The 21,641-nt window shown below is 45.6% G+C and overlaps 1 protein-coding gene and 1 long non-coding RNA gene across 2 annotated transcripts in view; one reads left to right on the plus strand and one right to left on the minus strand.

Moving 5' to 3' along the window:
- Window positions 1-21,641, plus strand: part of NUDT3 (nudix hydrolase 3) — a 103,557-nt gene that overhangs the window by 27,335 nt on the left and 54,581 nt on the right. The window lies entirely within an intron of this gene.
- On the minus strand, window positions 2,802-6,394 carry LOC143818161 (uncharacterized). The gene is made up of 6 exons (XR_013224349.1): window positions 5,569-6,394; window positions 5,049-5,440; window positions 4,806-4,969; window positions 4,135-4,261; window positions 3,892-4,001; window positions 2,802-3,173 (listed from the first exon to the last, which is right to left on the minus strand). It is a non-coding gene; the product is annotated as an uncharacterized LOC143818161 (long non-coding RNA).

Below are 21,641 nucleotides of genomic sequence, written 5' to 3' on the forward strand. Positions count from 1 at the left end.
TCGCTATATTCTGAGAACTATTGCTTTGTAATTTTTTTCCGCTAATGGAGCTGTATCAATAACCACTATTTGCTGGACAAGCTGATGTTTTTCAGCAATACAGTTTTTATTTACATTAGTCTTTTTGATTGTGTTTTATTCCCTTTTTTTTTTCCGGCGGCATGATGAAAAAGCAGTTTTTCTCGTTTGTCTCATTGGGGTCACAGAAACCATGGGATAGTCACCTGGAGGCTGACACTATTAATACATCTAATTGAAAATTGGCTCCTCTTCTGCAAACTTTACCTTCCCTACTAGTATCAGGTTCTTCAATTTAGTGTGGTGTCAATTGGAGGCAAGGTCTATCAGTCCCGTCTTAGGTTAGGCGTTAACCATTTTCTTTTTAGTTTCAGATGGATATCCTAGGGTACCAGAGTGCAGTTGTGCACTCTTTCATCCATGTTGCGACGGAGAGAACTGGCTGTTCAGCCTTATCCTCTTGCATCAATATGGCTGGACCAACGTTCCTTTGCACAGTCGATAGCAAGGTAGAATAGAGGTCCGTAAGCCAACTAATTCTTGCCCGCCGCCCCACATAGCGCGCGTGTGCATGGAGCAGAAGATATAGAGATCTGGATCTTCAGGACGGGTAAGTATAACCCAGTCGTGAGCCCTTTTTCCTCCTCCTCCCTCTATTCCTTCTTGTGGTAGTTTCCAGAGAGGGCACAGCTCTGCAGTTAAAAAGGAGAGTTATGGGGAACCATTCCCTGATATCCAGCCTTTTTGGAGAGGTCCTGTATAGTGGTGGTAGTGTGTTTGTCACGTTGGGCACTATTCATATATTGGATCACATTTTTGTTTTTTTTATCATCTCATTCACTGCTTTCACACCTCAAGCCAATCAGGGTCGTCTTCGGGGCCCTAGATGGCTCTGTACACTGTGGCCTCTGTTCACACAGGATGCATTATGGTGAGCCCGCTACATGGCGTCATTAATAGGCTTTGAGCCATATACTTTGCATTCCTGTGTGAACACGCCACATACAGACTATTTAAGCGAAGAAAAAGGATTGGACTAAAAAAGGCATGCACAACCATAAAGTATGAAAGAATATAGAAAACCTTTATTCAACACCACAATTACAATAAAAACATTTAAAACCAGTGCATATACAACACCCCTATATATATATGACTATAGAAAAATTGCTACATGCTCCATTGAGTCAGTGATGGAACCTTATATCACCTCACAGTCCTATATAAAAAACCTGGCTATATAAGGCTAATGTATTGAGCCTAATAGTAAACTAGAAACACCAAGATAAAGGTAGTATAATACTGCCTATACTGAAATCCTCGGTTGCCATTAGAATTGAGGGGAGAGAGCCTGCATGAAAAGATAACTGCAGTGCTAACTTATCTGGTGCTGCTATATATATTGCAGGCCAAAGTATCCATAATTACCTAAATCAGGACTGGAGTACGCCGTGGCCACGAGGTAGTTAGGATAAAGGAACTCGGGTGGATGCGCATGTAGATAGAAATCCTAAAAGTAAACCGGGGGTGTATGAGCAGAAAGCCCCACGCGTATCGCCACCGCAGCGGCTTCGTCAGGGGAAGTGAGCAGGGTGGATTGATTTAAATCACGCCGATTTAAATCATGATTTAAATCACGATTTAAATCAAAAGATTTTTTTCTATTTAAATCGGATCGATTTAAATCATGATTTTAATCATGATTTAAATCACTGATTTAAATCAAAAGGTTTTTTTTAATATAAATCAAGATTAAAATGAGAAGTGAGAGCAGTGCGCATGTGCGCCCATAGTTACACGGACGAAACTAGGGGCAACGATCTAACGCCAGGGTGAGGGGGGGACCCCAAAGTAAGTAAAAATCTTTTTTGTTTTACTATATGGCAATAGGTAGGTGTTTAAAAGCAGCATGTCTTAATTGTATAAACTATTAATAGCCTCCACATTTTGTTCATACTGCCCCTTTAATTCCACACTTCTAGCTTGGTTTCACTTTTGGTTTAGTTTCTTTTTCCATTCAGTTGACATGCCCAAACTTGTTGGATAGTCAGCATCCTACAGAAACCTCTGGAAGAGCATGGCATTGTGAATGTTACACATATACAGCCTTTATTCTACTGAGTTAAACAACTCAGCTTTATCTCATGATGGAAGAACCTTTGGATGGTAAAATATTTTCCTCAAAAAGCAGTTTATTGAAAAAAATCCGATTTAAATCAAAAAAATCCGATTTAAATAAAAAAAATCCGATTTTTTAGATTTTTTTAAAAAAACATTGATTTTTATCCACCCTGGAAGTGAGTGTGGTGTTGAACACCCTAGGTTATATATGAATCTATAAAAAGTCTTAGTGCTTACCGGTGTGCCGGCTGTGACAGGGCGGCGTAACCGGAAGCTAACGCGCCGGCCGAGGAAGGAGGAGTGAGTCAGACAAGGTATAAAGATCTCCATGGAGATAAATCACGCATGCGCAGATGCGCGAGAATTCCGCGGTGTATTGGATAAATGGACAAGACGGAGGGGGCGTGCGCCCTAAAGACGCTGCAACAAACAGCGTGGAAACATAAATAATGGGGCGTCAATAGCAGTAAGATGACCTGTAAAGTAATGAGAGGTTAATACATGAAAATATATATAACTCGGGAACAAGTTGATTAAGCACATTGCATTCAATGGTTCATAAGACCTTAGAAGAGAATGATATATATATATAAAAATGTATAATATTATCTCCAAACTAAAAAAACCATATTGCACAACTTTCTAATAGATGCATGTCACAGTGTGCAATGGAAACTATCCAAAAGTTGTCCATAATTAATGAATAGTGATAAGCCTGTGGACCTTGAAGCATCATTAAATGCAACCTCCATCATGAGGCGAACGAGTCACCAGTTCATGGTGAAGCATTAATACATAGTCTGTGTTCCATCATATACGTAGTTCTTCTGTATGAGTGAGCCCATACGCTGTATCAATCCATGTCAAAACTTATAGAATATTAATAATAAGTTCCTCTTGAATGATGAAAGAAATCTCAAGTTTCTATAGGTCATGTACAGGAAAAACCGTATTGTATCCAACGGATTTGCAGATTTGGAACCGTGGAGTTAAGGAGACGACTCCTGAGTGATGAATAGTCCCACCAAAGAAGGCTAAAATGAATATAAAAGAAGAAAATAACCAAAATGAATAGTAAAGTCATAATATCATGGTAATCAATCAATTGCCTAAAAAGCCGGTGAAGAGGAGCTCCTCATTCAGTCCGGCCTGGGTTACCGATTGTAAATCAAAGATCCATCTAGACTCGATTTGTAACAGGAGTTTACGTCTATCTCCCCCTCTCTCACTGGGAGTAAGTTTTTGCAAACCCACCAGTTTGAGGTTCGTTGAGGAGCCCCCATGCTTACTTAAAAAGTGTTCGGCTACCGAGGTGAGGGTCTTACCCTTTTTTAGATCCGAATTTGCAAGGTGGATTGTTGAGATATGCTTCTGCGCACGTTTCCTGAGTTCTTGTGAAGTCTGCCCTACGTATATCTTCTTGCAGGGACAGACAAGGGCATAGATCACATCTTTGGACTTACAATTAATGTATGCCTTTAAAGGATATTGTTTACAAGATGTAGGATGAACAAAGAGGTCACGAGTCGGGGCCATGTGGGGACAGATGTTACAGTCCCCACACGGAAAAGAGCCTTTAAGATGGATACCCCTATTTAGTCTCACCGTTGATCTTCTAAAGTGGCTCCTGGTGAGTATATCCCTCAAGTTTGGTGCCCGTCTTGCTGTCATTAGGGGTCTATCACTCGTTATTTCCACTGTTTGGAGATCCGCCCTCAGAATTTGCCAGTGTCTGGATAGAATGTTACTAACCTGTTTCCAACTATCGTTGAAGTCGGTAATGAACCTGGTGAAGGTCTCCTGGTTTCGTCTCCTAGAAGATAGAAGTGACCTCTGATCCTGTCTTCTTGCTCGCTGATATGCTGCGGAGATAATACGTTTAGGGTAACCCCTTTTCCTGAAGCGATCTGATAAATCGCGAGCCTGGACAGAAAAATCGCAATCCCGGGTACAGTTACGCCTTACGCGTAAAAACTGTCCTGTGGGCACACCTACCTTGGTGTGCCAGGGATGGAAGCTTGAAAATTCCAACAAAGCATTGGTTGCCGTAGGTTTGCGGAATAGGTCGGTTGCCAGGGAATTTGCTACTGGAAATACCTTCAAATCCAAGAACGTAATTTCACTTGCGGAAACAGAATAAGTGAGAAAGATGTTAAAGGGGTTGGAGTTTAAGATGCTAAAGAACTCAGTGCATTCCTCTTCTGTGCCTTTCCAAAGAATAAACACGTCATCTATAAAGCGAAACCAGGCGTGGACGTGGGCAGCGAATAATGGTAAGGGATAGACAAATTTCTCTTCCCACCAGCCAAGAAAAATGTTGGCATAGGCCGGTGCACACTTTGCGCCCATCGCCACGCCTGATCGCTGCAAATAATAAACTCTGTCAAACAGAAAAAAATTATGATGTAAGACAAAAGTTAATAAATCAAGCAAAAAAGAGTCATGTCCCCTGTCAGTAGAATGATTCTTGTTCAGAAAATAAGCTACTGCCTCAACTCCGTCCTTGTGGCCAATATTCGAATATAAAGATTCTACATCACACGTAATGAGCAGAAAATCAGTAGGAAGTTCCGTCTGATGGCATAGTTCAATAAAGTGTGAGGAATCTCTGACGAAAGATGGAAGAGATGAGGCTATGGGTTGGAGAAAAAAGTCTAAATACTCACCAGCTCTTTCACACAGACTACCGACACTCGAGACAATAGGTCTTCCGGGAGGTCTGGTGCTGTCTTTGTGTATCTTGGGCCGCATATAAAACGTAGCTGTCACTGGTTTTTCCACCCAAAGATACTGTTTCTCTTGTGGGGTGATGATGGCAAACTGGAGGGCCCTGGAAAGGAGTCGTTCGAATTTAGATTGAAATACAGCGGTGGGATCAGACGGAAGCATTTGATAGTATTGTACATTACCAAGCTGGCGTTTGGCCTCGGCTTCATAGAGTTGGATAGACCACAGCACCACATTGCCCCCTTTATCAGCCTCCTTGATAGTAAACTCATTGTTGTTTTGGAGAGTAGTGAGGGCTCGTCTTTCTTCTGCATTCAGATTGGGTAGGCCATTCGCCCGAATAGGCATGGCCAAAATGTCCCGTCTAACTACCTCAAAGAAAATTTTAATAGCCGGCACAAGAGAAAAAGAAGGTGTTTTGAGAGATTTATTTCGGTGAGGAAACTTCTTCCTTCCCAATACTGGCTCATTCTCCTCCAAAAGCTCCAAAAGATCCTGAAATGTTTGATGATCATCTGTGGAAATACTCTGCAAAATATCGGGTTTCCTGTACATGACTTGGAACGTTAACTTCCTGCAAAAAAGATAAAGGTCTTTTATAAGTGTGAACTTATCCGCCGAGTGTGTCGGTACAAACGATAGACCTTTCTGAAGAATGGATAATTCGCAGGATGTAAGATTGTATTTAGAAAGGTTAATTACCTGTAGTGTCAAGGAACTGGGCTCACATACTTGAAGGTCCGGGTAGGGGGAATGTGAATCTCCTATTTCCGTCTGGTGGGATACTTGTGGCGGTAAGGAGATTTGTGACCCCTGTACCGAGTCAATCTTTTTTGTATGTTTCCTCCGTTTTCCGCCACGTCTGGTCCGCGGTCTACTTCGCTGCCGCTTGAAGACAAAAAATCACTACTAGGGCATTCCTCCCTATATGAGGAGGAGGGAACACCTGATGGAGGCATATCCCTATTCCATCTTGGACGGCGGGTATTACCCGTGTGTCTCCATTTATAGGCCGTCTTGTGTTCAAAGTCCATCTTATCCCTCTGGAACTTTTTGCTTTTCCGTTGGGTCACTTCTGCTTCATATTTATCTAGTGTTTCCTTCAATTTATTTTTGAAGGTCAGGACTTGACTCTCTTCAAAACCTGCTAATTTGGTCTCTAGGTCTTTGACCAAAATTTTGGTGGATCCAAATAGGGTTCTATCATGTTCAAGTAGACGATTTATCAAAATAATCGAACAACGAGTCAGCCCCTGTTCCCAATGTTGTTGGAAGGTATCAGAAGGTTCCCAGGCCGGAAAAATTGATATACGTAGCCCCCTCGGGATATACCCAGATTTCATGTATTCCTCCAAGCTCCTCATGTTCCACCAGAGTCTGATACACATTTTATGGGCCCTAGTCAAGTCGGAACAGAGTGCAGTGAAGTCATTTGCCGCCTGAAAGGTGGTAGAAGTCCCTGCTGTCTCAAAGATACTGGAGGACTTAGCCCGCCAAGACGCCTCTCTGGCCTCCCAGTCCATAACGACACCCTAGGTATAAAAACACCCAAGACAAAAATTGTAAATATAGATAAGGAAATATACACAGTTATCTCACAGCACGCCACCCAAATCGGTGTGTGCAACCCTTGGAAAGTAGCCCTGGACAACAGGGCTGAATAATATGATAGAACTGAAGAAACGAGGTTGCACCAAGGCTGTAAGTAAAATATTAAATATGAAGATAGGGTGCACTGCCTAGTCCAATAGTAAATAGAATACCAAAGCGAAGAAAAAGGATTGGACTAAAAAAGGCATGCACAACCATAAAGTATGAAAGAATATAGAAAACCTTTATTCAACACCACAATTACAATAAAAACATTTAAAACCAGTGCATATACAACACCCCTATATATATATGACTATAGAAAAATTGCTACATGCTCCATTGAGTCAGTGATGGAACCTTATATCACCTCACAGTCCTATATAAAAAACCTGGCTATATAAGGCTAATGTATTGAGCCTAATAGTAAACTAGAAACACCAAGATAAAGGTAGTATAATACTGCCTATACTGAAATCCTCGGTTGCCATTAGAATTGAGGGGAGAGAGCCTGCATGAAAAGATAACTGCAGTGCTAACTTATCTGGTGCTGCTATATATATTGCAGGCCAAAGTATCCATAATTACCTAAATCAGGACTGGAGTACGCCGTGGCCACGAGGTAGTTAGGATAAAGGAACTCGGGTGGATGCGCATGTAGATAGAAATCCTAAAAGTAAACCGGGGGTGTATGAGCAGAAAGCCCCCATACAGACTATTTGTTTGCACAGGTGCACCAAGTGGCCAATTCCTGATTGTAGGGTGGCTGCCTTATCGGTATTATTGCACCTGTGTATCTGCCATCTTGACTTGGGTCCGCTGCACCTTGGTTAGTGCAATTGTTGGAGGCCCTGGACAGGTAAGCATCTCTGCCTGTGTACTGGTGTTTTTTTTTGTCTAGAATAGTGGAGGTCTTTCCTCTTATGGTGTTTTTGTTTTTCTGTCTTCGGGCCTCACCTGCTGATCAATCAACGGGTCGGGGGGTCATGCGCCATATAGCCTGTCAGTAGGTTCAGTGTGCACCCTCCCCAGCCTGTCAGTGTGACTGGTGAGCCCCGCCCACTGTCCAATTAGTGAGCCAGGATATGCCCACCCTCTCCCCAATTAGTAAGGGCACGCCCCTACTTGCCCCTGGGTCACCCCCCTTCCTGCCATGAGGCAATGCCCTGTCCTCCCTCTTCCTGTGGTTTGGGCTACAGATCCTTCGGGTATTCAATCAGGATAGGTCTTCTACCAGCGCTCCTCAGCTTGCTGCAGCATGGCTAAACGTGCCGGCCTAGGTGCCCTTGTTCACAATACAGTTGCGCATCACCACAATCTCTGACCTTAGCGACCCTCTGACCATGTATTCTGTTTGTTGTTGGGTTATCTTACTCTCGCAGTGTACCAGTGCCTCCCTCTCTCTTATATGACCATCTAGTTACATAGTATGCTTGCAAGTGCTGGAAGGTCAGGTTTTCCTCGTGCCAGGCAGTAGCATTTTGCACTGCTTGTACCTCCCTTGTTCTCTGCCGACTGCTGCCCAGGGAATCCCCATGAACTGAACTGGGTATGAGGATGTGCCCCTCCCCTGCATGGGCCTCAAGGTCTTCTGGTGGTTCTGGAACTACCCTAGAATCCAGGGCCTTTACCATCCTCAGTACTATGGCCACTGCCCAGTCTGCTCACTGCTTCACCTCATACCGCTGTCTGCAGTTATGTGAAGACATTCTTCAGGACATAGGAAGTGGTTGGTCAGTCAGGTGATAAACACTAGCTGTGTCCTGGCAATTCATTTGCGCCTATCGGGGCCGAACCTGGGAGGGATTATGTTTGCCAGACAGACCTGGATACCCCAACCTTCATGGGAGAACCCCTTTTGGTAGTCTGATAGTATATGTGCAGGACCATCTGAAGCGCGAGTGTATGCGTGATAAGTGTGTGCCCTGGCCAGGGTAAGTGTGGTGAGCGCTTGCGCAGGAAACCTGATTGTATGTCTCCAGGGCGAAAATCACACTGTCGCTGTGTGCGACCGCCCTCACTGAACCTAAGAGGATACCGTATCTGTGGGCGGAAGTAGTTATTTACCAGCTCTATGGGGATAATCCTAATGGCGCCCAATACATGCGCACTGTGTCTGAGTCGGGAGCAGGTGAAAATTCCTAACGCCTGCGTGGTGAGATCTTAGATACGCCGACAGGATGAACCGCTACCGCCATCGCTGTACACACCTGGTATGTGTTACAACATTTATTGTTTCTATTTAAACTTGGGAATGTACCACTTTTGACAAATACTGACCTTGAGGAAGACGCTTGCAGCGTCGATACGCGTGGGTCACTGTATGCACGCAGCCTTTCTGATCGGATAGACCGGACATCTTAGGGTTGCAGGGTATTTTCACCCTGGAAGGTTAGGTAAGAGCCCTCTCATTGATGAGGGGTTGGAGTGGGTGGAAGGCACTTTGCCTGTATATCTCCATTATTTAGGACAAACACATTTTTTTGTTTGCCTCCCCCCCCTTCCCTGCAAGTACTGATATGCAGGAGTTTAGGATATAGTGGCTCTAATATAACTATACCAATCATACTGGCACACAGGGCTATTGGAGATGCAACCTCTTTGGATGGACTGGTATATGTGATCTGTTTATGTGCATTTATATCTTATTAAGTATTTGGCTGTTCTGTGATTTATACTTATTTCGGGCATTTATCTGTTATTTTGATGTGGACCCAATAACTTTGTTATGGGCTTTTAAATGTTTTTAACAATATTCTTTGTGTGTACTGTTCCAAAATAAAGACTGTTTATACTTTTTCAATATTGTTGTGATCCCAATTCTTGTGCATACACGTTCTCTTGTCTGGGATACCCCAACCTAGGCGCAGGTTCTCAGTCGTTCAGTCTGTGACAATTTACACTTCTGGCACCATCTGCACCTTTAAAGTCACTAGCACAATCCATTCATAGATGCACTGTAGCTTTGTCACAGCGGGAGCCGAGTTTTCCAGGTTGATGTATTCCTGGTTTGCGATTGTGAGGAATTGAACAGTCTCCTCTCACTCCTTGGTATGCTGAACACGTTCTAGAGAGAGTCAGACCTACCAACTGAGGCTGTAGAGCCTGGCGAAGCTAGCAGAGAACTTTGCTACCTAGATGCTATTCTGTTTACCAGCTGGCGTAGGACAGACCCACCAGCTGAGGCCTTAGTCCGACACATAACACAGAGAACTCTTAAACCCTAAGTTTAGTCTGACATCTTCCAAAGTGAGTCCAGATCTAAGCCCCGTGGCAGGTTCTCTCTATAGAGCGCACTGCATGTCTGTTTAGCAATTTATAGGTGCTCCGACCACATTCCTCAGTGGCTCTGAACACCCTGCAACGACTTTTATGGAGGAGAAGGTCAGACGGGCGATCCAGATAGCGTGAGTGTTATTTTACTGTGCTCTGGCTACTTTTTTTTTTTAAATTCGTTTATTAAACAGCAGGAAAAAAAGATAAAACACATATGTTTACATACTGCCGAGCCAATACAGTTACATCATGTCATGTTTATAAAGAGGATATAAATGATTACAAAGGAAGAATATCCCAATGATGCAAATATAATTATCTAGGCCCGGTCCGATGAAACTGGAAATATATTATGTTTGAATATTTGCATTAAACCTAAATACAACCTAAACAAAAAAGTAATAAAAAAAGAATAAAAGGGGAGAAACCCCCCCCAGAAAAAAAAAGAAAGAAAAACTTTTAACTTGCCGTCAATAACCCTCCCCACCACAACAATTAGCAGTGAATCAAGACGTGAGACATGACATATTCCTATCCTATCATTTATCATGACGGAATCGGGCTACCTACCACGCACCGACACTGTGGAATATGATGAATTCCAAACATCCCAGATCTTATTAAATTTTCCCAGACAGCCCCTGTTCTGGTACAGAGTGCGTTCATAAGGTATTATTGAATTTACTAAGTCAATCCAGGCCCTAAGAGACGGGTGAGTACCCCCCATCCAACACAAAGCTATTACCTTCCGTGCCATAAACAGTGTCTCCTTTAAGAAAATTTGGGTGTGATGTCCCCATGTCTCCTCCTCTATCACCCCAAATAGGCAAACCAGTGGACTGAGGGGAACAGGAACCTGAACCAGGGAGGTCAATAACGAAGTTATTTCGTTCCAAAAGGATTGGATGATTGAACATCCCCAGATCATATGTGCAAAATTAGCCTCCGCAGCATGACATCTCAGACACTCTGGGGAGTTAGCCCACCCCATTTTAAATAATCGTGTCGGTGTTAAATATGATTGATGTAATATATACAATTGAATCATTTTATTATTGGCCGAGGGCGACACCCCCATTGGGGACTCCAAAACCATCTCCCAGTCCTCCTCGTGAAGATCAGGGATTAATGTCTTCCATTTCTCCTTAACTGCCAACAAAGTGGAGTCAGTACTTACAGATAGCATATGTGTGTACAATGCGGAAATAAGACCACGGGGTCCCTGGGATTTAAAGATACCTATTAATGGGAAAGATGATATCATTTGCCTAGTATTTACCCCACGTAGGTGTGACTGTATTGCCGACCTTAGTTGTAGAAAACGAAAAAACTGGGACCTCAGAATATTATATTTAGTCTGAAGTTGGTCAAATGACATTAAAGTATCTTGTTCATAAAGATTATTAACTGAAACAACCCCACACGAGATCCAGAACTGTGCGGAAGGGTGATCCACCAATCCTGAGAAATACATGTTATTCCATAACGGCATCTCAGCCACAACAGCCTTAAAGCGAGTCACCCTTTTTACTTGTTTCCAAATCAACCTTGCCAGGCGGAGCAATGGTAGCAATCCGGATATATTAGGCCTATCCATTTCCAAAAAGCCCAACGGACAATCAAACTTTGCAGCTTGGATTACCGTAAATGGCTCTCTGGATTTGGCAGGCAACTTCCGGGCATCCATGTACTCAGGGCTCTAACCTGTCCAGCCAAATAATACAGAAAGAAATCAGGTAGCGCCGCTCCCCCCATTTGTTTAGATCTATGTAAAGTGGTCAGTTTAAGTTTAGGTCTAGTTCCCCCCCAAATGAAGGATGACGTTAGAGAGTTTAGTTTCGAGAAAAAAGCTTTGGGGACAGGAACAGCACTGTGTTGAAGGGAGTAGTTAAGCTTCGGTAGCAATATCATCTTAATTAAATTTATACGCCCCGAGACAGATAGTGGTAGTTTACTCCACATTGCAAATTTATGTTTAATCAAGTCTATAAGTGGGAGAATGTTAAGTTGTAGATCAGATTTACTATTTTTTGGTATAATTATCCCTAAGTATTTAAAACTGGACACCACTGGCAATGGGGACAACCCGTCTAGATGGTCTGTTAAACCGTGGGAAAGAGGCATCAATGCAGATTTATCCCAATTGATGTATAACCCCGAATGTTCACCAAATCCATTTATAGTATTGATCACCTGTGGCAACGTCTCCTCCACCTTATCCATGAATATTACCATGTCATCTGCATACAGGCCAATAGTATCTGTGCGGTCTGCTATCATGATGCCCTTAATAGATGGAGTGGATCTTACACGTATTGCCAATGCTTCAATTGCAAGAGCAAATAGGGCCGGGGACAGGGGGCAACCCTGACGGGTTCCCCTTTTCAAAGAGAAAATCTCCGACATGGAATTATTTATAATTATCCGGGCTCTGGGTTTCAGATAGCTTGCACCGATCCATTTTTTGAATTTAGGACCGAATTGGTATTTCTCCAAACATGCAAGTAGGAAGGGCCATTCAAGAGAGTCAAATGCCTTGGCCGCGTCCAGCGAGGCCATAGCCCACCTGTTCTCCTGCATTAACGTACTAAATTGAGCTACTGACTGAACTCTCCTAATATTAATAGAAGTACTTTTACCTGGCATAAAACCGGTCTGGTCTGAGTGTATTATTTCCAGGATTATCGCGTTCAGCCTAGTAGCCAATATCTTAGTAAAAATCTTGTAGTCAACATTGACCAGCGAGATGGGACGGTACGATCCACAATCTAGAGGGTCTTTTCCTCCTTTCATAAGGACTATGATATTTGCATCATAATAAGAGTCTGGCAAAGAGCCTCCCTCCCATACCCCTTGGAATACTTTCAAAAGGCAGGGTGCCAAAACATCTCTGTACTTTCTATACAACTCAATGGGAAACCCATCTGGGCCTGGTGCTTTTCCGGAGGCCACATCCGTTATAGCCGCATTAATCTCATCCAAAGTAAAGTCTGCGTCCATAAAGGCCTGCTGCTCAGGGCTTAGGGTGGGAAATTCAATATCTGAGAGATAATCCAAACAACCCGAAATGTCAGTGCAGCGCCCCAGAGTCCTGGTCGTTGCAGTACTGTGGCTCCGCCACTATGGGGAGCTACGGTGCGTCCGATAGCACTGAAGGAGTTCATCTGATCAGGTATCACAGACACCAATACATTTCACAGCTGGGCCTCCGGGGGGAGCTAAGGGTGCTATTCATTAGACCACTCCCCACCATAGTGGGTAAACTGGGGGTCAGGCAGGAAGTTAGATCAGAAAGCTGACTGGGTTGGAACCAGGCAACACCTTGTGGCAGAGGGTGTTGTAGGGGAAGATACAGTAGGGTCTCTGTCAGGGGTGGGATCCTGACAGAGGCTTGGCATTTGAAAGAACATAACGGGTCCGCGCCAGCTCCGGGAAGCGGCGGGGCCCAAGAAAGGACTAGAAGCGAGATAGATTGTGCTGAGTGAGAAACGAGATCAAGCAATAGGAGAATACCAGTAGGGGTCGTGCTGTAAGACCGGAGCAACACCCTACTGAGGCGCACTACCGGTGGCCGGAACGCCGAGAGAGTATTATAACATTCAGCTTCAAGCAATACTCTAAACAGCGGCAGGACAGTCAGTCTAAGGCGGGCTGTCTCACACAAATCACCTATGAAGTCTTGGGGGGCACCTTGTGGAGAGGGGCGACTCTAGGGTCCCAGAAGAGCTCCGAGCCTACCCGTCAAACGGGTGCCGTCCCAACCAGAACATCAGGGAGGGACGGAGGATTAGAAGAACATCATTTAATCGAGTTGTGAGGGAACTTAAGAAACAGACACAACGGTTGTGGGGACTTTCCGTAAGCACAGCAGGGAAGGACCGCAACACATAGTGCTAGAAGGAAGGCACCGATTTCCACCTGTGAAGAGAACTCTGGAGGTGCCATTGGACCGGCCGGACTTGCGCAGCCTGGTGAACCGTATTCTGGACTGTGGACTCAGAGATCTTCAGTAAAGAGGTAAAGAGACTGCAACATGGTGTCCTCGTTATTTACTGCACCGCACCACCACTACCGTCATCCACATCTATCATTCACTGTGCGCCCCACGGCAGGGTCACGGACCGGGGCCTAGCCGCCGTGACAACCCCAGAGCAGAGACTCAGAGGCCCGGTACCGGGTACCCCTCGGCCCTGCGGCGGTGGGGGCGCTACAACTTGGCGTCACGAACAGGATCTACTTAAGCCTGAAGAATCAGGTCATGTGTGCCTAGGAACTGTGATTTACTGTGCTTGGACTGTACTTTGTTGCAAAGACTGTGCTGTGCCATTTACCGCCAAAATCCGCCGCCATTACAGCGCTGAAGAGAGCGCAGGAGAAGAAGAGGGGCGTGAAGTGGGCGTAGACAAGCTGGAGAGCGCGAACAGCAATGGCCGCCCAGTCTAAATATTTCTGTGTCCTGAGGACGTGTCCGTCAGCGGCTGAGGTCCGCCTCCTGATCTTGTTTGGAGGGTGGAGACCATGGAGACGGGGCCGCCCACGAAAGAGACCGCGGGAAGAGAACATTGGAGAAATGGCAGAGTCAGATGCATGCATTGCCGCCGAATGCCGGACAGCGACTATGAACAGCAGGTGCCCGAACAACGGCGAGGTGATCCCGGTTTGTCCTCACCCATCAGAAGAGGACTCGCGTCCACCGCCGGTGAGGGACCTGGACTCCTTGGAGACACCAGTGGAGGAGCCGAGCCTGCCTATCCTAGTCACGGAATCATGGAGGGCGGAGTTACGTCAAGAGATGACTCCGGAGGAGCCGCGGTCCGGGCTGCAGCCGATTCCAGTGTCTTTGTCAACGGACCGGAGCGACATCGGTGGAATCACATCAGGCGCAGGTATGGACGGCATCCCTACTCTCCTGGCCGATTCTGCTCTCCCGACCGATCCGGCTCCCCTGATCGATCCCACTCCCGTGACCGCTCCCCACCCCGGCAATGATCGTTCCTTCTTGGTGGAGCGGGTTATCCTCACCTCCAACGCGATGGGGAAGCTAGTGCCTCCGCTACCAACCAAGATGGGAGAACCCATAGGTGTGGGCCTAGACGGGGTGATCCTTCGGTGGGACACCCCCTGGACAGGGCCGGATGGGGCCCGGGAGGATGGCCTCACCCTTGCGGTACTTACCTGGGAGCAGTATAAGCAATGTTTAATACAACACTGGAAAGATCGAGACGAGACCGAACAACCTGACCCACCACGTAAGAAGTCTGCCCCCGGCAGGAAGGACGTGGTAAAGCGAGGAACCGTGCTGGCCTACCACCCGAGGAGGGGATGGGGCTCCATACAGGAACCGGGGCTACCAACTGATGTCTTTGTTACTAGCTATAACGTGAAGACCCCCTGCTGCAGTCGAAATGGTGATCCGTTACAAAGAGGGGATCAGGTGACCTACACCCGCCATCGGAGTGCGCAAGGATGGTGTGCCCGGAACGTTCGACGGTGTGAGCCTGAGAGAGCGCCCCCTGTTGCCCCGATCATGAATGATCCTGATTTGCCGGACCTTGTTCCTATCACCACTGTACGCCTTGTAGCGGCTACCGAACTCGCAAGCAGGATTAGCCTTCAAATCCAGGCACCGGCTGATCTGATGGCATTTGAGAGACCCGGTGCTGCGTCGGCCGGGGGACAAAGATCACCCCCAGGCTTAGAAGAATAAACCTCGATACCATGAATATGTAAATAGTTACTGTTTCTTGTTGTTCTGTTAAAACCCGCTCAGGGTAAACTCTTAAAGGGATCCCTTTGTTGACCCGGGATCCCTATTGTTTTTGGTTATTTTCTATTTTTCTACGTTATTTAAAAAAAAAAAAAAAACTGCTGAAATCATGAACAGTGCATGATCCGAACTTCTTGTATATAGTTTGCACCTTATTAAAGGCGCTCCCTACTGGTTTTACTTAAAGAAGGACTCTTTGTGAAGATACCGCACTGGAACCTTTGCTGAGTATGGACTGGTAGCTTGAGAAGATACGCTACCTCATAGAGACTTGGTCCCCTCTTAAAGGGGATGTTCATTTGTTGCGCTTAAACTGTGAAATTGCTTTAAGACAGGAAGCAATAATGTCTTGACCAAAAGAAAGTGATGATAATGTTTATATGAGAAAGTTATATGTGTTTAATTAGTTAAATGTGAAGAAAAACTGATGATGTGCTCTGAGAAGTAAAAGGTGAAAGATAGAAGAAGGATGCAGTGGACCCGTAGGGATAGATGTGGTGCCCAGCATGCATGAAAGGAAGAAAGATAATGAGAAGGCTTAATGTTCGATAGAAAATGTTTTTGATAATGCTGATAGAAAGTTAGGATAGAAGGTAAACCCTGAGTCCTCATAGGAGTCATGTAGAGATGACTTAGTGCTCTTAAACTGAAAGTAATGTTATGTTCTATACTGTGTATAGTAGTTGAAAAGGCAGTAGGCCCTGGCTGAACGGGGCGGTCCTGTAACAGAAAGGAGAGGCAGTAGGTCTGGTGCCGATAGGACAGGCGGTCCTGCAGATTTAAAGAAGGAGAATGAAAAAGTTAAAATACCTTATAATGTGATTATAGGAAGGTCTTTAGTGGATTAAGAGTGTATGTCCTTAAAGGCAAAGTTAAATTATTGTTCAACAATTTTTGCACTTAGTAGAATACCCGGTTGGGTAAGAAAAGTTAATTATAGCATGTTGCTATGATATTTTACCATGTTTGTAACGTTCAAGTGTCCTCACCTCCCATAAAGGGAAGCTCTGTTCAAATATGCTTATTGTTATTGCACTCAACAAAACTGTATGTCTTTTTGCTAACTTGTATTGTTGTTTTCTTCCCAGTCCCGGAGTACTGTGTTTGACCAGGGGGGAGTGCAGCGCCCCAGAGTCCTGGTCTTTGCAGTACTGTGGCTCCGCCACTATGGGGAGCTACGGTGCGTCCGATGGCACTGAAGGAGTTCATCTGATCAGGTATCACAGACACCAATACATTTCACAGCTGGGCCTCCGGGGGGAGCTAAGGGTGCTATTCATTAGACCACTCCCCACCATAGTGGGTAAACTGGGGGTCAGGCAGGAAGTTAGATCAGAAAGCTGACTGGGTTGGAACCAGGCAACACCTTGTGGCAGAGGGTGTTGTAGGGGAAGATACAGTAGGGTCTCTGTCAGGGGTGGGATCCTGATAGAGGCTTGGCATTTGAAAGAACGTAACGGGTCCGCGCCAGCTCCGGGAAGCGGCGGGGCCCAAGAAAGGACTAGAAGCGAGATAGATTGTGCTGAGTGAGAAACGAGATCAAGCAATAGGAGAATACCAGTAGGGGTCGTGCTGTAAGACCGGAGCAACACCCTACTGAGGCGCACTACCGGTGGCCGGAACGCCGAGAGAGTATTATAACATTCAGCTTCAAGCAATACTCTAAACAGCGGCAGGACAGTCAGTCTAAGGCGGGCTGTCTCACACAAATCACCTATGAAGTCTTGGGGGGCACCTTGTGGAGAGGGGCGACTCTAGGGTCCCGGAAGAGCTCCGAGCCTACCCGTCAAACGGGTGCCGTCCCAACCAGAACATCAGGGAGGGACGGAGGATTAGAAGAACATCATTTAATCGAGTTGTGAGGGAACTTAAGAAACAGACACAACGGTTGTGGGGACTTTCCGTAAGCACAGCAGGGAAGGACCGCAACACATAGCGCTAGAAGGAAGGCACCGATTTCCACCTGTGAAGAGAACTCTGGAGGTGCCATTGGACCGGCCGGACTTGCGCAGCCTGGTGAACCGTATTCTGGACTGTGGACTCAGAGATCTTCAGTAAAGAGGTAAAGAGACTGCAACCTGGTGTCCTCGTTATTTACTGCACCGCACCACCACTACCGTCATCCACATCTATCATTCACTGTGCGCCCCACGGCAGGGTCACGGACCGGGGCCTAGCCGCCGTGACAACCCCAGAGCAGAGACTCAGAGGCCCGGTACCGGGTACCCCTCGGCCCTGCGGCGGTGGGGGCGCTACATCAGAGTCCCCCTTAGATCTATATAAGTCCTTATAATAATCATAAAAGCGTTGAAGTATATCATCTGTTGAAGTCACTATTGTACCATCTAATTTCCGAATTTTGAGTATGGTATTGGACGTATTATGCTGTCGTACCATAAATGCTAAGAGTTTACTAGATTGGTTACCCAGCTCAAAATATGCTTGCCTATTGAAGAACAGTTTACGCTTAGACTTAGTATCTATATATTAAGTATATAGCCTATGGGAATGTAGCCACTCAGCCCTATTTTCATTAGTTTGGTTAGTTATGTAAGCTGCTTCCGAATCTTTCATACGTCTCTCTATATCCTCATCTTCCTGCGTAGTCACACGCTTAATATAGGAAATTGTAGCGGACAAACAGCCTCGCAGATACGCTTTGAGGGCATCCCAAAACATATTAATATTTTGTGGTTCTGGATCGGACGCTATGAAACAATCTAACTGGTTTATAGTTCTATCGCTAGAATCTATTAACTTTAACCAAAAAGGATTTAATTTCCACATTACATTCTGTCTAATCCGTCCGAACCTAAGCTTGAGGACTACCGGGCTATGATCTGAAATACCCCTATTGCCATGTTCTATTTCCCCGACCCATATTGCTAGGTTACTGGAACCAAATATATAGTCCAAGCGGGACAGGGTACGTTTAACGGATGAGTGACAGGTATATTCTCTTGTATCAGAGTGACAGGTATATTCTCTTGTATCAGGATGACGCAGCCTCCACAGATCCAACCATCCACATCCCTCCATAAATGCTGATAAACGAGATGAAGAGGAAATGACCCCAGGACCATCACCACCGAGTCTAAGTCTATCAATAGTATCATCCATCACTAGGTTAAAATCTCCCATGCACATAATATGTGCATCTGGGTAATTCAAAGTAAAACTCACCGCCTTTTTCATAATTGACATGTTAGCAGGGGTGGGATTATATAAACACATTACAACATATTCTCTTGAATTTACCCATGCATGTACAAAAATAAATTGACCCTCAGGATCTCTTCGCACCTCTCCTACCTCCCATCTAACGTCTCTATGTATCAAAATAGAGACCCCCCTAGAATAGCTGGTGTGGAACGCATGCACAGACCATTGTACCCATGGTTTCTGCAGGTATCGAACCGAATCCCTAGTCAAGTGTGTTTCCACCAGAGCCATGATATGAGGGTGGTATCGTCGTAATTGAGAAAACACCTTGATTCTCTTTCGGGGTGACCCAAGACCTCTCACATTCTAGGTCACACACGTAAGATCAGATGCCATAACACCTCAACCGCATGTGGTGTACCTCGTCACGCCAACTGCCTTTCTGGTTTGTGATGGAGAGTATTGCGGAAACAAAATTTAAATAACCAACAACTGTTAACACTAAAACAACATAAAACAAAAAATATTCCAACAAGGAGCAGAATGCCATGCTCCTATTCCAGTCCAAAAAAGAGGGTACCATCTCTGAACACAGAGTTCGGTAAAGATGTTTTCCTGGACTTTGGCAAAAAGAGCTCCTATCGTCAATAAAGAGGAAAAAGAAAATAAAAGACCTCCCCGACGAGAGAGTTCCTACTTTTGTATATCCATTATATAAAAAGGAGAACCAAGAGTATACTAAATATACCATTTATTGCATCAAAATATTCATACATAGTAAAAATGGATATTATATCTTGAGTACATGTTAAGTTAACTACCCAGGTGAGTAAAATAGACCAAAGGTCCACAGAGGATTACAGGGTATAACCAAATTCAATTGAAACAGGCTATTGCAGTACATAAACAAATGGTGGTGACTCAATACACAGTTTTATCATAGACAACTATCATGTTACCGCTTAGTGCTGGTTCAATGGGCCACCCCCCATCCTACTCTGTTTATGTTAGGTAAACAAGCCTGTATTCATATCAGAAATTAATGATAATTACCCATTGATGCTAATCAACTTCTGTGGGAACCTCGATCACCCCAACGCGTGTTTCGCGTGCTTGTGACAGCCTCGCTTCCTCAGGGGGCGTCACGTTGATTCTAAAGAGTTGGATATTCTAAATAGTTGGATATTTTCATTTTTTTACTGGTACTTTTCTAATGATTTTTGTATATCCATGTATACGTAGACAGCATACAATTTAGGATTTTTCTCCTCCTCCGTCCACTCCCACACACGACCGCAGCCACTCCTCCGCATCCGCCGGGGTGGTAAAAAAGGAGGAAGAGCCTTTATACACGACCCTGAGTCTGGCAGGATAAAGCATTGAATACAGGATGTTTTTCTCTCTAAGTCGCCTTTTTATCTCCATGAACTGAGCCCGTTGTTTTTGTAGCTCCATAGAAAAATCGGGGAATATCGAAACAGTGGCGTTGTTATATTTGATAGGACTTTTTTGCCTCGCCAAACGGAGGGCCGTGTCCCTGTCTCTACAATTGAGAAGGCGTGCCAAGAAGGGTCTCGGCGGAGCGCCCGGAGGAAGAGGCTTTGTTGGGACTCTATGAGCCCTTTCCACAGCAAATGTGGGAGAGAATTCATCTCCCAGAATGTCTTTGAGCCAGCCCTCCAAGAATTTTTCAGGCTGTTGACCTTCCGAGCGCTCCGGCAGACCTATAATACGGATGTTATTCCGGCGTAGTCTGTTCTCAAGATCATCCGCCTTCTTCTTCCAAGCATTTATGGAACCAGCCACTTTTGTCAATTTAGCTTCCATAGGTGTGGAGTTGTCCTCCAGGCGAGATATCCGTGATTCAACCTCCGTAATACGCCCTTTCATGGACTGCATATCCTGGCGGAGGCGCCCCACCTCAGAGTGCACCTCCTCTATTTTCCCAGATAAAGAGGTTCTGGTCAATGATATGGCTTGCATCAGTTGTTCGGATGCCTGTTTCAAAGTTAAGTCCTCCTGATCTCCATCACCCTCATCTTCGGAGGCACGATTTTGTGCCTGGGTATCAGATTTGCCTCCAGGGGAGGTATTATTCTTTTTGGAGCGCAGATTATCAGGGGGATCGGACCGTACATATTTTTTGAGCTTGTCAGCTGTGCTCTGGGTTTTGGTGCGGTGCGTAGTCGACATGGTGGGGTCTGGTTAGTACTACAATAGGATATAATCACTGCCCGGTCGATGCATCAGTGTACCACAGTGCACAAAAAGCCTATAAGGTCCCCACAGCCATGCACCACAAGGCCAGTGATGTATTATAATCCTCCCCAAAGTATTTTCAGAGGGAAGAGGGATCCAGGAAATAAGTCCAGCAACAAACAAATAGGGAGTGGTGGCTATATTAGATATAGGCTTATACCCAGGCAGCTGCAGGATATGCTTTCTATAATCGGTCGTTAACCGACCATGGCAGATTCTGCACCTCCCGTGCAGGCAGCGGAGCAGAGGAGAAGGTCCAATGTTGCAGGCGCCCGGACCAGTCAGCACTATATGGCGTTATGCGGAATTTATGAGGGGGAGCCCGGGGCCCGTTTCTCAGGGCTCACACCGTGCGACTCCCCTCTCGTACCTTGAGAAGCTGCACAGGAGTCCAGCCAGCTCTCTCCTGCGCCGCAGGGCTTGCTTCGCGCCTCCTGCCGTCAGCGCGCGCGGCTAGTAAAAATGGCCGCTGCCTCTCGTCGGCTCCGTCCTCCGTCCAGGCTCTCCCGAAGCCTACCCGACCGAAGCCACACTTCACGACCTCTCGGAAGCCGGGCACCTCCAGGCACCCAGGGGAGCACAGCGGTATTTCAGAAGACCCTCGTGGGTAAGTATTAGCAGGGATATAGGTCAGGATTATGGGAGCTCCAGCCAGACGCGTCTTCACAGCTCCATTACATCGCCACGCCCCGGTGCTCTGGCTACTTTACACAGTTGGTCA

Source organism: Ranitomeya variabilis, chromosome 3, assembly GCF_051348905.1.
Source record: "Ranitomeya variabilis isolate aRanVar5 chromosome 3, aRanVar5.hap1, whole genome shotgun sequence".
NCBI lineage: Eukaryota > Metazoa > Chordata > Amphibia > Anura > Dendrobatidae > Ranitomeya > Ranitomeya variabilis.